Genomic DNA, 13996 nt, shown 5'->3' with positions numbered 1-13996 from the left:
AAGGGTGCATATGATAATGTAGCTCACGATGCCATCCTCACTTCTCTCGCAGCAATGGGCATTGGTGGACGAATGTTTCAATGAATAAAAGATTATATAACTGGCAGGGGTTTCTCTGTACAAACATATGAGGGTACAACTGCTCAACATTACACCTACTGCGGAGTACCTCATGGAGGTGTTTTAAGCCCCACACTGTTCAATGTTGCCCTCATTGGTCTGGTGAAGGTTCTGCCAAAGTCGGTGTGCCTATCCATATACGCCGATGATATTTGCCTCTGGAGTGCTGCAGTTACTAGCCCTCAGGTGCGTGCACGAATACAGCGGGCAGCAACCCTCACAACAGCCTACCTTCAGAAACAAGGCCTAAATATATCAACTGTGAAGTGCGCGTTCATGGCGTTTACACGCAAACCAATGACGCCATACCCTGTTTACATCAATGGGCAGAGTGTCAAATATGCACGGGCGCATCGTTTCTTGGCCATAATAATCGACAGAAGTCTTTCGTGGAGCCCACATTGTGCGTACTTGAAGAAGAGACTGCTATCTATTGTGCATATCATGAAATTCTTGTGCGGGAAAGCATGGGGAACTTCTGTGGCCTCCATGCTACAGCTGTACAGGGCCCTATTTCTGGGTCTATTGCACTACAGCTTGCCGGTACTGACTAACACTTGCAAATCGAATACTCATTCATTGGAGAGTTTGCAGTGTCACGCACTGCGTATCTGCCTAGGACTGCCCCGATGCGCTTCTACTTATGCCACAATCATGCTTGCCAAAGACCATCCGGTCAGGACATATAGAGTTGTGGATTACCTCAGAGCACACATTCGACATGCTAGCCGTGTTCCCGACCACCACTTGGCCCTTCTACCTTCCGGAAGACCACGTGCTACGTTTTCAGACGTCATAGCCAAGCACCTGCACCTAAACAGCATTCCATCAGGATATACGCCAGCTGCGAGAATGACATGTCCTTTGTGGTGCCTTGACCAGCCGCAAGTACGTCTAGAAATTCCGGGAATCAAAAAGAAAAGCAATCACTCCAGAGTAGCATTGAAGCAAGCAACACTGCTATTATTACATGAGTTGTACTTAGACCGAACGCAGATATACACTGATGGGTCCGTCTCGTCCAGCAGCTCATCAGGTGCCGCTGTAATTTTTGCTGCAGAAAAGACAATCAAGTTTAAGTTGTCGCATATGAATACATCCACGGCATCAGAGCTTGCTGCTATAAGGGCTGCTTTACAATATCTCGTTCAAGAACGTCCACGAAAATGGCTCATATTCTGTGATTCGAAGACAGCGCTTCAGAGTTTTCAGTCTGCCATGCGTAGGAGGAGTCATGACCGATTGGTACAAGAAATAAGACATTGCCATCATGAAGCTCTAGCACGAGGGCATGATATTATATATCAATGGCTGCCTGGACATATCGGTATTACCGGAAATCAATTAGCCGATGATGCAGCCCACTCAGCCCATGAAGAAACCCGTGTAGTCCCGATTCTTCTATCAAGGAATGATGCAGCAAGACAACTTTACCTGCTGGCTCGAGATCTCACACGCACGTTCTGGTCGTCTACCAGCTTCCAAAGGTGTCAATTTTATGAACTGGATCCTTCGCTCAAGCTAAAGCTACCATCACAACTTTCCCGCTCCGATGCGACACTGTTATGCCGCATCTGGTTGGGTGTTGCATTTACAAATGTGTACTCCTTTCGCATTGGTATGGCAGACACTCCTACATGCGACTACTGCGGAGCTGAAGAGACCATTGAACACGTCCTGTGCAGCTGCGCTTGCTACGACACACAGCGATGCCAGCTCCGGATGGTTTTGAATCAACTTGACCCTGGACCATTTTGTGTGCAGAAGATACTAGGACCTCTGGCATCTGCCTCAGTTGCGCAGAAAGCAACTAAAACACTGCTACTTTACCTAAAGTCAACAAACCTGAGCGACCGCCTGTAGACTGTGTGTGCTCCCCGAGTGTGCTCGTGATTGTGTGTACCTTCTCATCTTTCTGCAACCTCTTTTCTCCCCTTTATCCCTTCCCCAGTGCAGGGTAGCAAACCAGATGTGCGTCTGGTTAACCTCCCTGCCTTTCCTTGCATCTTTATCTCTCTCTCAGGGATGACCCCCATGTACCTATTTATTGAAATATCTCTATTTGTCAATTTTATAATCCAAAGAGACGAAAATCATGGTTTGAGATAACATGCCGTACGGCTGTACATCCCCGAGAAAGATCACCGGGTAAAAATAAAAACAAAAGTGATAGAATGGAGGCGCTTAAATACCTTTTGATGGGCTAAAAAAACAAGTCGTTTGTTCTTATAGCGCAGATTTCACAAAACTATTGGGATGTGAATGTCATTCACTATCAATCTAGTGAATGCCTTATCACGTTGACTGGAACCATACGTAGTGGGTACACGAACAATGGAAATGGAAAATACATTTGTATAGAGAATAGGTTCTGCTCGTTCCTCTAGACATTGCCCACCGAAAAAAGGAAGTCACTATATAATTGGGCCGTAGTGACAGTTGCCACGAATAGAGACAAGTTTAGCAGAGCAATTGACGTCCATATCTGCCAGGACGACCCCCCCCCCCCCTAGAAAAACAAATTATCGCTGTCATCTGAAAACGCAACTGCCATGACAGCTGTGCTAAGCTGGCTAACAGACTTCATAATTCTGTAAGATCATATTAAAGAGTATATCCACGCCACAAAGTAGCGATGTGATTGAGAGAACCACCTTCTCGACATCAATTCAAAGACGTAATTGAATACGCAGCAATTAATCATTTGAAAAACGTAGCAGTTAAGCACTTTGTAAACCATGGAGCTTACCTGAGAGTGTGTGCTTGTAAAAACCACATCCTCATGTCTACCATCTTCAGGCCCAGCGTGTTGCGCCGAGTGCGGTGGTGGACACTTTCGACAAAGGTATGTGAAATCCAAACAGCTATGCATGTTCTGGGGCAAAACGCAGTACACCACGAGGCTTAACAAAGGTTGCGTTCTGTTGATGCGTCATGTTTACTTCGTATGAAGTATGAACTTACCGAGATTTCAGGCGCATAACCTCATTGCGCCGAACAAAATGATCCCTCAAGGACGTTTCACATACCCCGTAGTGAACATGCACGACACGTGACATTTGACCAGAGCTCTTTACTTTCTGAGGAGTAGATGCTGTCAGTATGCAGAGCTGTACGGCTAATCGTCATGACTTCACAATACGACCTTGTGTGCTCACGCGTTGCCAACAATTATAACAGCAACAAGCAGTGGCTACAAAAGTGGGCTTCTTCAAGCCCGCTTTTAGAATGCGTGGCCAAAGTTATTTGGTTCTCCATTCCAAGCTCCAAATTTTTGTGTTGTGCCAGTTATCCTTAACGAGTGCCTTGAAGCTCTGTAATGTTAACCCAAAGTTCGATTTCTTATTGTTCGACCGTGATTTGTATCAAAGTCTTTTTTTTTCTTTTTTCACCTGAAAAACGAACATTTTAATCATGGACCATGAAACATTTTTAGCTACCCAATTTGAAGTCTCTTGAATGCATGCTGCAATTCGTCGACCGGACTAGAGAGAATCCACCTATTTGAGCTCATGTTTAGGACTCAATTAGTTTATTTTTTGTCGAAGTAAATAATGACAAGAAAAAAAAAGGTCGCAGATAGACAAGCTTTCCTGACCTGCAATTGTACGCATATGCTGCTCAATGCATAGGAAAGGAAACTACAAATATGTCGCATATTTTGGAATCGGATAAATACAAAGCCATCCTGAGGCTGGTACTTTATAACTATATGCAACCAGACGTGGTGCGTCTACATTTGTTTTCATTTTATGTATAACGGGTAACACAAAGAAACGCTTATGTATCACAAGAGTCACAACTTGAAGGTCATACAATTAGCTTTTATGTTTGTGCGCTTGAGACGTCGTGCTGAAGCACTCCCCTCCACTACAACTTGCTTAGGTGGATGCACACTGCGATATGTCGGTGATTTTAACTCTTTTTTTTTCCGAAACAAGATCTATTTTGAAAGGTATAGATGAGGGCAGAAACAACAAGTACGTATAATATCGGTAGTGTCACAGTTAGGACATGATAATTAAGTTTAATGCTTTTATATCCCCTCTTAAACCCACTCACAAAGTTCAGTGTGGGTGGCCAAGAATGTGCTCATATGTAGTGGCCGGAGATGGGTGGCAGGCCTAGCCCCAAAAAATTGAGTATGAAAAAAAGTATTTGTTTATGATTCGATATTCCGTTAAGACTTCTTTGTGAATTATAGATGCCTTTGGAGCAACACTACGCATGTAATAAAGGAAGATGGGTGACAATTAGAAAGCGGTATAAGATACATCAAAGCTGAATTTGAAAGGTCCTGTATCTTGTTTATTGAAGTTAGGGTGCTTTTTGCGGTCAAAGTGGTGCGATACTCGCTTGCTATGGAAATGTTATACCTGTCACTTTTTCAGGCACTACGTTCTTTTTTTTATTATGTGAAAAGGAAAAGCTTCATTGGAACGTTTTGTGTTGTTTTCAGTATACGCCGAAGCTATGGACAGCATTATGGTGAGGCCCTAGGTTATTTTAATACCTATACCTCGTCCTGCGATTTCTGACCCCTGTGTCTACACTTTTCTTAGTTCGTCTAATTGCACCCCCCCACCTCCGCCATCCAAACTTCTAAACCTACTAAAAGGATCCCACACCCACATTCGATGACGTGAGTTCTAAATTAAAATACGTGCTTGCTTGATCTGCGTACCCGAAGATGAACGCAAAAAGCTTATTCCTAAAATTGCCACAGAAAAAAAGATTGCGTGGCTTAACCCTTCGCAAAGCACTACCTTCAAGCAAATATTTGTTGCTTACAGTAAGTGAAACAACATTTAAGATTACTTAAGAAAATGTTTGACACCATCTTCAAGAATGTCGGCAGAATAGATTTCGAGAAAAAGAAGTACATATATGTACCACTGCTTCATAGCGCGGTCCAAAAGGTGGTACATATTTTTATCTGTCTTCAGCATGTACCAAACGAAAAAAAAAATCCTGAACAGTCGCGTTATTTATCAATTAATTGCGGCTCTTTAACTTCGGAATTGTTACAAGCATTCAATGCTCAACAAAACTTGGTACTTCTGGCGCTGATAGCTACTGTGCATTTATGCCGAGGACGTGCGATGACGACCTGCCACAGGTCATCATCAGCCAACGCTATTTCGCAATTACAGTAATCAGACGCACCTCAAATGGACCGCGACGAAAGCTGTGCTTCAATAAAAATGGAAATGATGCACATATGCGCAACTCTACCAGTACAATATCTGCCATATTAGGGCTAACACCATCAGCCGAAATCAAGAACTGAAATTTTTCATTGAACAAAAAAAATGAATAGTAAATGCAGTAAAAATCTTGGTGTTAAAAGTGAATCCCTATGTTCTGTTCACTAAACAAGTAAAATGGAACTCTTCATAAATGTTCAAGCGATGCATTTTTTCAAGACGTTCATTTAGGGCACTTTGGCGGATAGAGAGCAGTAATCAAAACACATGACAAATCACACCATATCCACAGAGTGTATGATGAACGAGGCAAAGCGTCCATCCGCCCGTCCATCCACCCGTCCCTCCGTCTATCTGTCCATCCATGCGCCCGTCCCTCCATTCATCCATCAATCCATCCATCCATCCATCCATCCATCCATCCATCCATCCATCCATCCATCCATCCATCCATCCATCCATCCGTCCGTCCGTCCGTCCGTCCGTCCGTCCGCCCGCCCGCCCGCCCGCCCGTTCGTCTGTCTGTCTGTCTGTCTGTCTGTCTGTCTGTCTGTGGATAGGACATGCTGGAGGCGTCGTAGGGACGCAGGACTGCCCTAGGCCATAAGGAGCTTCGCCCCTACGCCCAAACCCGAGGAGAAGCGCAAAAGCAGCTCCGTCGAGCCCTGCACTGTTTTCAGGGAACCAACTTCCAGCTGGCTGATGATTTGTGTGCTAGATACTTATGTCGCGCCACGGATCCCAACAGGAACGCATATGAATACGCAGGTAGAGAAAACAGTCAGCTCGATGCCCCTTTTGAAATGTGCGATCTGAAAGCAGCACTGAAAAAAAATGCGCAGGGGCACTGCCCCGGGCCGAGACCTGATCACGGTAAAACTGTTAGCAAATCTGTCAGACGATTCTTATCGGCATCTATTGCAATACAATAACGCGATCTGGGATGGCCAACCACTGCCAACTGAATGGAAAACAGCAGTTGTCACATTCATCCCCAAACCAGGCAAGCAAATCAGCATGGACAACCTCGGACCTATATCATTAACTTCATGTGCCGGCAAATTGATGGAAACAATGGTTAGAGACCGTCTCGCCACGTAGCTCGAGAGCAAGGGGCATTTCGCAGATTCCATGTTTGGCTTTAGGCCCCACCTGTCTGCGCAAGATATCCTCTTGCAACTAAAACGAGACATTATCCAACCCATTCCCTCGACGCACAACGACAGAGCAATCATTGCACTCGACCTTAAAGGCGCATTCGACAACGTTAAACATGAAAACATCCTGAAGAACTTGAGTAGTGTCCATTGCGGCAAGAAAGTATTTGCCTACATCAGAGACTTCCTCTCTGAAAGACTGGCGTTCATTCGCATAGATAACGAGGAACATGGACCATTCAAAATGGGGACGTGGGGAACCCCGCAAGGAGCTGTCCTGTCTCCGCTGCTATTCAACATTGCCATGATGAAGCTCCCGCAAGCATTGGCAGTAGTGGAAGGAATTTATCATGCAATATACGCCGATATAACAATCTGGACGAATCGGGTCAGTTTAGGAGAAATTGAAGACCGCCTGCAGCAGGCCGCCTCCATTGTGGAGGACTATGCGGCCCAGTGTGGGTTGCAGTGCCCTCCAACCAAATCTGAATTCCTGCATATCAGAGAAAACATTAAAGATAGGACGACCCTGAACTTGATGGTATCAAGATCAACAATACGAGAGGTTTCAGAACTACGAATCCTTGACGTTCTGATTCACAACAGAACAAAAAACAGCACCACGCTAGACAAGCTACGGAAAATTGGAGAACAGGTAGGGCACATAATCCGCCGAGTGTCAAACAAGCGCGGGGGGCTACGAGGAAGGGACGCGATTCGGCTCGCCAATGCTTTTGTAACTAGCAGGATTCTATATTCAATACCGTACATACGAATGACTAAACACGAAGAGAACAGAGTCGATGCTATTCTTAGGAAAGTAATTAAGCGCGCACTTGATTTACCCATCAGTACTTCAAATCAGAAACTCTCTGCATTGGGAGTCTTTAACTCTATACAAGAGCTCCGAGAAGCCCACCTCACAAATCAATATACGCGTCTTACGCAGACGCCCCCGGGCGGCGCCTACTGGACCGGTTCTTGATCCGGCACGAATGCGAAATCGAAAACGCGGAGCGTATCACTGAACTTTGGCGAACAAAACTCTGGGTGTCCCCGCTTCCCCGCAATATGACCAGGGAGGCGCACCAAGGTAGAAGGCAAGCGCGCGCTGAGGCACTTGAACAACGGCTTGGCTCCCGTAATGGGGTCTATTACGTCGATGTGGCCGGGCCGTCACCTTGCGGATACTACACGGCGGCGGTAATACATCGAGGAACGCAGGTGGACGGCCTCACTTTCAAAGCCACAAGCTCAAGTAAGGCGGAGGAGGTGGCCATTGCACTGGCAGTATCCCATACAAACTCAAAAAAATAGTTACAGACTCTCGAAGAGCCTGCGAGAGCTATCTTGCAGGATAAATCTCTTCATCCCTACTGAAACGTTCCGCATATACGGATCCGTACATACGCAATTATTGGACTACGGAAAGCCGCATCATGCGGAAAGATGCGAACATCGGCAGCTTACGGAAAGCGCCATATCATGCGAAAAGATGCGGACATCCGCAGCCTACGGAAAGCGCCATATCGCGCAGAAAGTTGCGGACATCCGCAGCTTACGGAAAGTGCCATATCATGCTAAATTACCCGATAAGCAGCTTACGGAAATTAGCATAATGCAGAAACTATGCAGCTATCTGCTGCATCTTGCAAAGATCAAATGGACATCCTAGATCTCGAGTAAAAGCAATTGGCCATTCACGTTGTTTGCAAAAGCAAATACTGTGTAGAAATATATATGAATATTTCATTCTTAATATGTTGCATGAAGGTGAAATATGTTTGCTATCTGAAACAGCCTTGATGAGTAAACAAAGGCTTGAAAAAAACAAATGTGTTAAGAAGCTACTTTATGAGGGATTGAATCATCGGCATCTTTCTAATTGTCGTGATGCGGAAGCAAAATTACCTTTCAAATAGAATACATTACAAAACTACTAAATTAACATGCTAGCGATCATAAATGGTGGTTACATTGCAACACATTAATGCAGTGTTCTATGCAAGACCTAAAGAGCTTATAAAGTTATTATTATCAATAGAGAAGCATTATTATACACACCAGCCCTGCTACAATCAATATATTTTTTTATTTGTCTGTATGCTCCAGCTGAGAATGGTGACATTGCAGCGTTGATGGTACACAAATGAGGTGACTACACCGTAATTTCACGAGCTCCACCTAAGCCACAGGATGGTGGCACAAAACACAATGTAACAGCAATTTTAGAACGAAATGTTTAAACATAAATAATAATCATAGCACTGTGAAAGTGTGGCGCTGTGTTTGTATCATGAACGCCTTGTGGAGATCGGCGAAATGCTGCTTGAGGCTCCGGCACCACTGTAAATTTGAAAGGTCACTGCCATAGAACTTGTGTGTCCTTCATAAGCACCTGGAAATGAAAATAATTGGCACAAATAATGTCAGAGACACATGTTAGCACATTAGTTCACATACACAAGAAATATAACACACAGAATGAAACTGAAAATGTAAGGCGCACAATCCTTCATGTTATGCATATGTGAATAATAGAAGGAATGAGTGTATAAATTAGTTCTGCCACATCAAAAAAAAAAACAACATGCTTATCACAGTGAAAATAACTAGGTTGTCACGCTTTTCAATAGTAGAGATAATCAATTAAATGTCCTTATGAAATTATGATTTAAATGCTTCCTGCACAGTAAAACTTTAGAAACTGCAAGTGAAAGCTCTCAATGTACATTTAATAGTGTGTGCATGTATATCTGCTGCCTTTATACTATACAGTTTGTGCACAAAATTGGCATCTTGAACAATTTTGAGAGTTAAACCTATGTAACTTATGAAGGTTAAAATCACCATGAAAGCAAGCAGGACAAGGCAGGTGCCATTAAATATCTGTGCAAGCCAGATAACTATAACCGAACTGCACACATATAGGGGAGCAAGAGTACCAAAAATTCGGCTGCTGACCCACAGGTCGCGGTATCAAATCCCGGCTCCATTTCCGATGGAGGCAGAAATGCTGTAGGCACGTGTGCTGATTTGGGTGTACGTTAAAGAACCCCAAGTGGTCGAAGTTTCCAGTGCCCTCCACTACGGCCTCTCTCATAATCATATCGTGGTTTTCGGACAAGAAACCCCACATATAAATCAAGAATAACAGAAATAAACTGCCAACAGAAAAGTTGGGTGCATGTGCTATCTGTAAGTGCTTACACCTTACTACATACAGCATGCTCATTCCATTTTAAATACCAATTTTGAAAATAACTGCTCTATTAGGAATATAAAAGGTAAGGTAGAACTGAACGACCCTACAAAAAGTGACCCTATTATGACAACACGTTTTCTTATAACAAAATTGACTAAGACTCTGAAATATCATTATGCAAGAAAACATCTTCAAAAGAACAATCATGTTTGAAGTCATATATTTTTAATATGGCTACTATGACTATAACCAAGAAATCGACCTCAACATGGCTAATGTCAGTTTTTAAGGCCTCTGTTCACTAGACAACGAAATATACCACAAAAAGCACAGCGTTCAGGCAGAGCACCACACAAAAAAAGAAAGCAGTCCTTTTTGTTGTTATCTACAATGCCTTTAAAATGGTATTTTTACCTCTACTTTCCACTTTTTATCGAAGTAACTGGTGTGAAACAAGTTAGCTCAAAATGCACTGTGCCTCCAAAACCTGTTGGTTGAATCTGAATTTTTTAAAAATGGTGAAGCTTGCACTAAATTAGGCTCCACAAGCCTTGGAACAGCGAGACTGCACGACTCTTAGGACTACTTTGGTTACTTGTGTTTTGTTTCTGGGCCTAAGCATAAAGACAAGGGCTTAACTGAATTGCTGCTAACAAACAAATGCTTTCGAAATTGCCGGAGCGTCAAAGGATGCTCAGACATTTGTTGTTTTTCGCACTGGGCTATTCTACACCAAACATACAAACCATACTGCCTGGCGACCATCACAGATGTATAGTTTAAAAAATTGATGGTAATTTACTCTTCTGAAAATAGCTATTTGCAGAAATGTTTTGAAGAGGAAAAAGTAGTGGTCACGTGGGTACCATCAGAATTTCGCAGAATGTCGTGCGGGTGTTATTTGTGAGAAAAATTTTGAAGTACCGCTTTTTCTTGCCATATCAAATTTGATCTACATATTAAGTAAAGGTGCTTCTTAAAGTATTTGAAGCCGAGTAACATTAGTGCAATTTTTCGGCTACATAGGCTTTGAAGAATTCAGCCAAACTGTTTATCGTTTGCATTTCTTGTATGGCAATACTGCACTTTGTATGAATATTTGAGCCACAAATACTCACTGCACAGAAGTTATATTTCACGAAAAAAAAATAATGTTAGGTCCAGATTACAAATATCACTATATAATCGTTTTTGTCCACATTGAGATGCAACTTGAGCTGTGTGTTTGTCTAATTGAATATTACTTTTATGTGTAAGTTGAAAGCAAATAAACAGTTCTTGTTATATGGCAAGTGTTATCATTACAATTTTTGTTTAAATGAGGAAAATGATTTTTGAAGTCTCCTATTGAGGGCCATGGAGAACTTCGGAATGGAAGCTGTCGTATATCAAATGCAGAAAACAGCCATCATAAGAAAACTTCAAAAATTCATTTCTACTTTAAGACAAAGTGTAATCATATAACTTGCCATATAAAGAGAACTGCTTCCTTGCTTTTGATCTGGCAAAAAAATTGCACTAATATTACTGAGCTTCATGCAATACACACAATCACCTTTACTTAATACCTACACCGAATTTGGTGTAAAAGAGGCAGTATTTTTGAAACACTTTTTACTTTTCACAAACAACACCCAGACGACATCCTGGGAAGTCCAGAAGGCACCAACGTGGCCTAATATTTTGTTCTCTGCGATATATTTTAGCATTTTGCTGTTTTCAATACAGTAACCGAGCACAATATTTTTTTTTTAAAACACATTTAGTACGGTTGGCAAAATGGCTGGGATGTTTGATGTGTAATTGCTTCACTGCCAGCATTTATTCTTCCGAAGCTCAAGCTATCACCTCTCTGTTACTGCCTCCCTCACATACAATGCCTGCATAGGAAAGAAAAAGAAAGGCAGGTCTGACAAAGTTTGCAAGGCAAGATATTTTCAAGTTGGATAAATTCATTACCATAAACAGCAGCAAAACAACATTCATTTTGAGTAGTCCAAGACACAAGCTATATACCAGCATACTAAGAGCCAAGCACAAACTTTTCATTTGAACATGTGTGGTGATAGACAGGAAGCACTTATTGCAAGACTGATCAGTCTGTAATTAACTGAATGAAGTACAATGCACTGTTCAATCCAACACCACATAGGCATCTTTGCTATAGCAAAGCCATGTGTCATTGATTCATGCATTAGATGGGACAATGCCAATGTAACAAAAAGGGTGAAAAAAGAAAACAAGGGAAAAAAAAGAAGAAAAGGGGGGATGCAAAGTAGGAGCAGTGTAGCACTACTTTTACTTCATCCCCCTTTTCTTTCTTCGTTTCTCTTCTTTTCTATCATTTATCTTTTTTTGCTTCCCTTACCCCCAACCTCCGACAGGAGAACACTTTGTATCAGCGCAACCTAACTTGAAAAGAAGCAAGGGCTGCACTCTTCTGCGTTATAGGTTTTTTTTTCTTTCAGACAAACATTTCCAACAGGCACACACGCCTACACCAAAAGATGATGTCATTACTGACCTTATTTAAGCTAACACGCCAAGGATGACAAGGTGACTTCTAAAAATTAGGTCCTCCTTTCGCAACATCGGCCAGCCTGTCTGAGGCACTTCCACTGTTCACCCTGATTATTAGATGTTTCCATCTGTCGACTCACATCTTCACTTTGGATAACACTAAGACGCGCTTACATTGATGAATACCCACGAAAGTTTAGTGATGTATCATGTATGAGATTAAGCAACTCTGTTAAAAAATTATTGATAGCTTGCTTCCAGGCTTTTTATACTGTAGCCTAAAACTTCGTAATGTCTTCTATGAACATGAACCAGATTGACAACGTAATGCACAACATGCTTAAGAATACTGCGAGGAACATGATAACGACAAAACGACCGGCCACCCAAATTTTTCGCTGTACATGTTTATAAAATGTTCATGTACACCCAAACGAGGTGCTTATGATACAAGCCGAAAAAACCTACAAGTAGGGCCTTGGAGCCTTCTGGAAGTAGACGTGTTGCATTTTTTCTGTGGAGGACTTTACACCCATAAGTGAGGAACAAAACTCCTATATAATGAAGAATGTTGGCAGCTATCAGTTATAGAACAACCTAATGCAGCTAATCTTCCCCGACACATCTGTACATTTAGAGAGGTGACGTAGCTTCTGTGATTGTGGCAGTAACTCCAACAGGACCAGTGCGAAAATTGGCACTACTTGGCTAGACAAATGTCCAAACATGCCTGCCCGACTCCCTCTAGCAATCCCGGCTGAATCTGACACATGATTTCTTAACTGCTGGCTGGACAAAAACAAAACCACTGAAGCACTCACAATACACAGCGTGAAGTTCCTCTGGAGTGGTCAACTTCGTCTTCTGCGATGAAAGAGCAGCACAGTGTACTGATAAGGCACTCCTTGCAATGGCTTTCAATGCCACACAGTGACCATGATGTTCCTGTCGAAGAGAGCTTCGGGAGCTTGGAGGGTGCTTGCTCTTTTCTGGGGGCTGCTGCTGCTCCTCGTTTTCTGCTCAAGGTCAACCTGCACAAAGTTGTAGACGAGGCTTTAAGAGTTGTATATAATGATATGCAAATTTTCGCTGAACACACATTTCCTCGTGGCACACTGAGCAATTTCTTATAAAACTTCAGGCCTCGCATATGCAAACATTTACAATCGATCCGAAGATGCACTCGACTCTAAAGGAGCAAGTTTGTTATGTAGTGTATATAAAGAAAGGTCATTCAGCACAACCACAACTACAGTTGCACACGAAAACGACATTTTACACGATCCTGTTTATTTACATGGTCCATTTTATTTTATTTACACGGTACATTTTACACGGTCCTGTTTTACACGATCTGGTCTGCATGAACTCTTGAACCGGGCACCATATAGATTGAAAGACACACACAGAGTTTGAGACAAACCTAGTTTCCCGTGGAGCATCTTCTTGCACTATAACAACACATCTCAATTTAGTTAGTTGGTCAGAACGAGGTGAAAAGAGCTCGCACTTGAAAAGCACGGGCAGAAGGAATGACGCCTGCACCCTGTGCTCCCTGTACATTCTCGTTGAGGGTGCAGTTTTCACCTTATCCTTATGCAATTTCGCATTTATAACATTGTTCGCTGCATAATCTTTGTGGCATTAAAGTGTGTGATACCGTCATGTGTATCCCATGTAATTTATAAAAATAGAATACAAGATAGCTTGATTCAAAAATAACAAAGTGCATCCAGTGCCATGTCCTGTAGCCATTCTTTAGGCAAGTGGCAGAATGATTTATTCTT

The sequence above is a fragment of the Rhipicephalus microplus genome, chromosome 5 (genome assembly GCF_043290135.1).
Source record: "Rhipicephalus microplus isolate Deutch F79 chromosome 5, USDA_Rmic, whole genome shotgun sequence".
Lineage (NCBI taxonomy): Eukaryota > Metazoa > Arthropoda > Arachnida > Ixodida > Ixodidae > Rhipicephalus > Rhipicephalus microplus.
The sequence above is the reverse complement of the archived record's forward strand: the minus strand, read 5'-3'. Positions refer to the sequence as shown.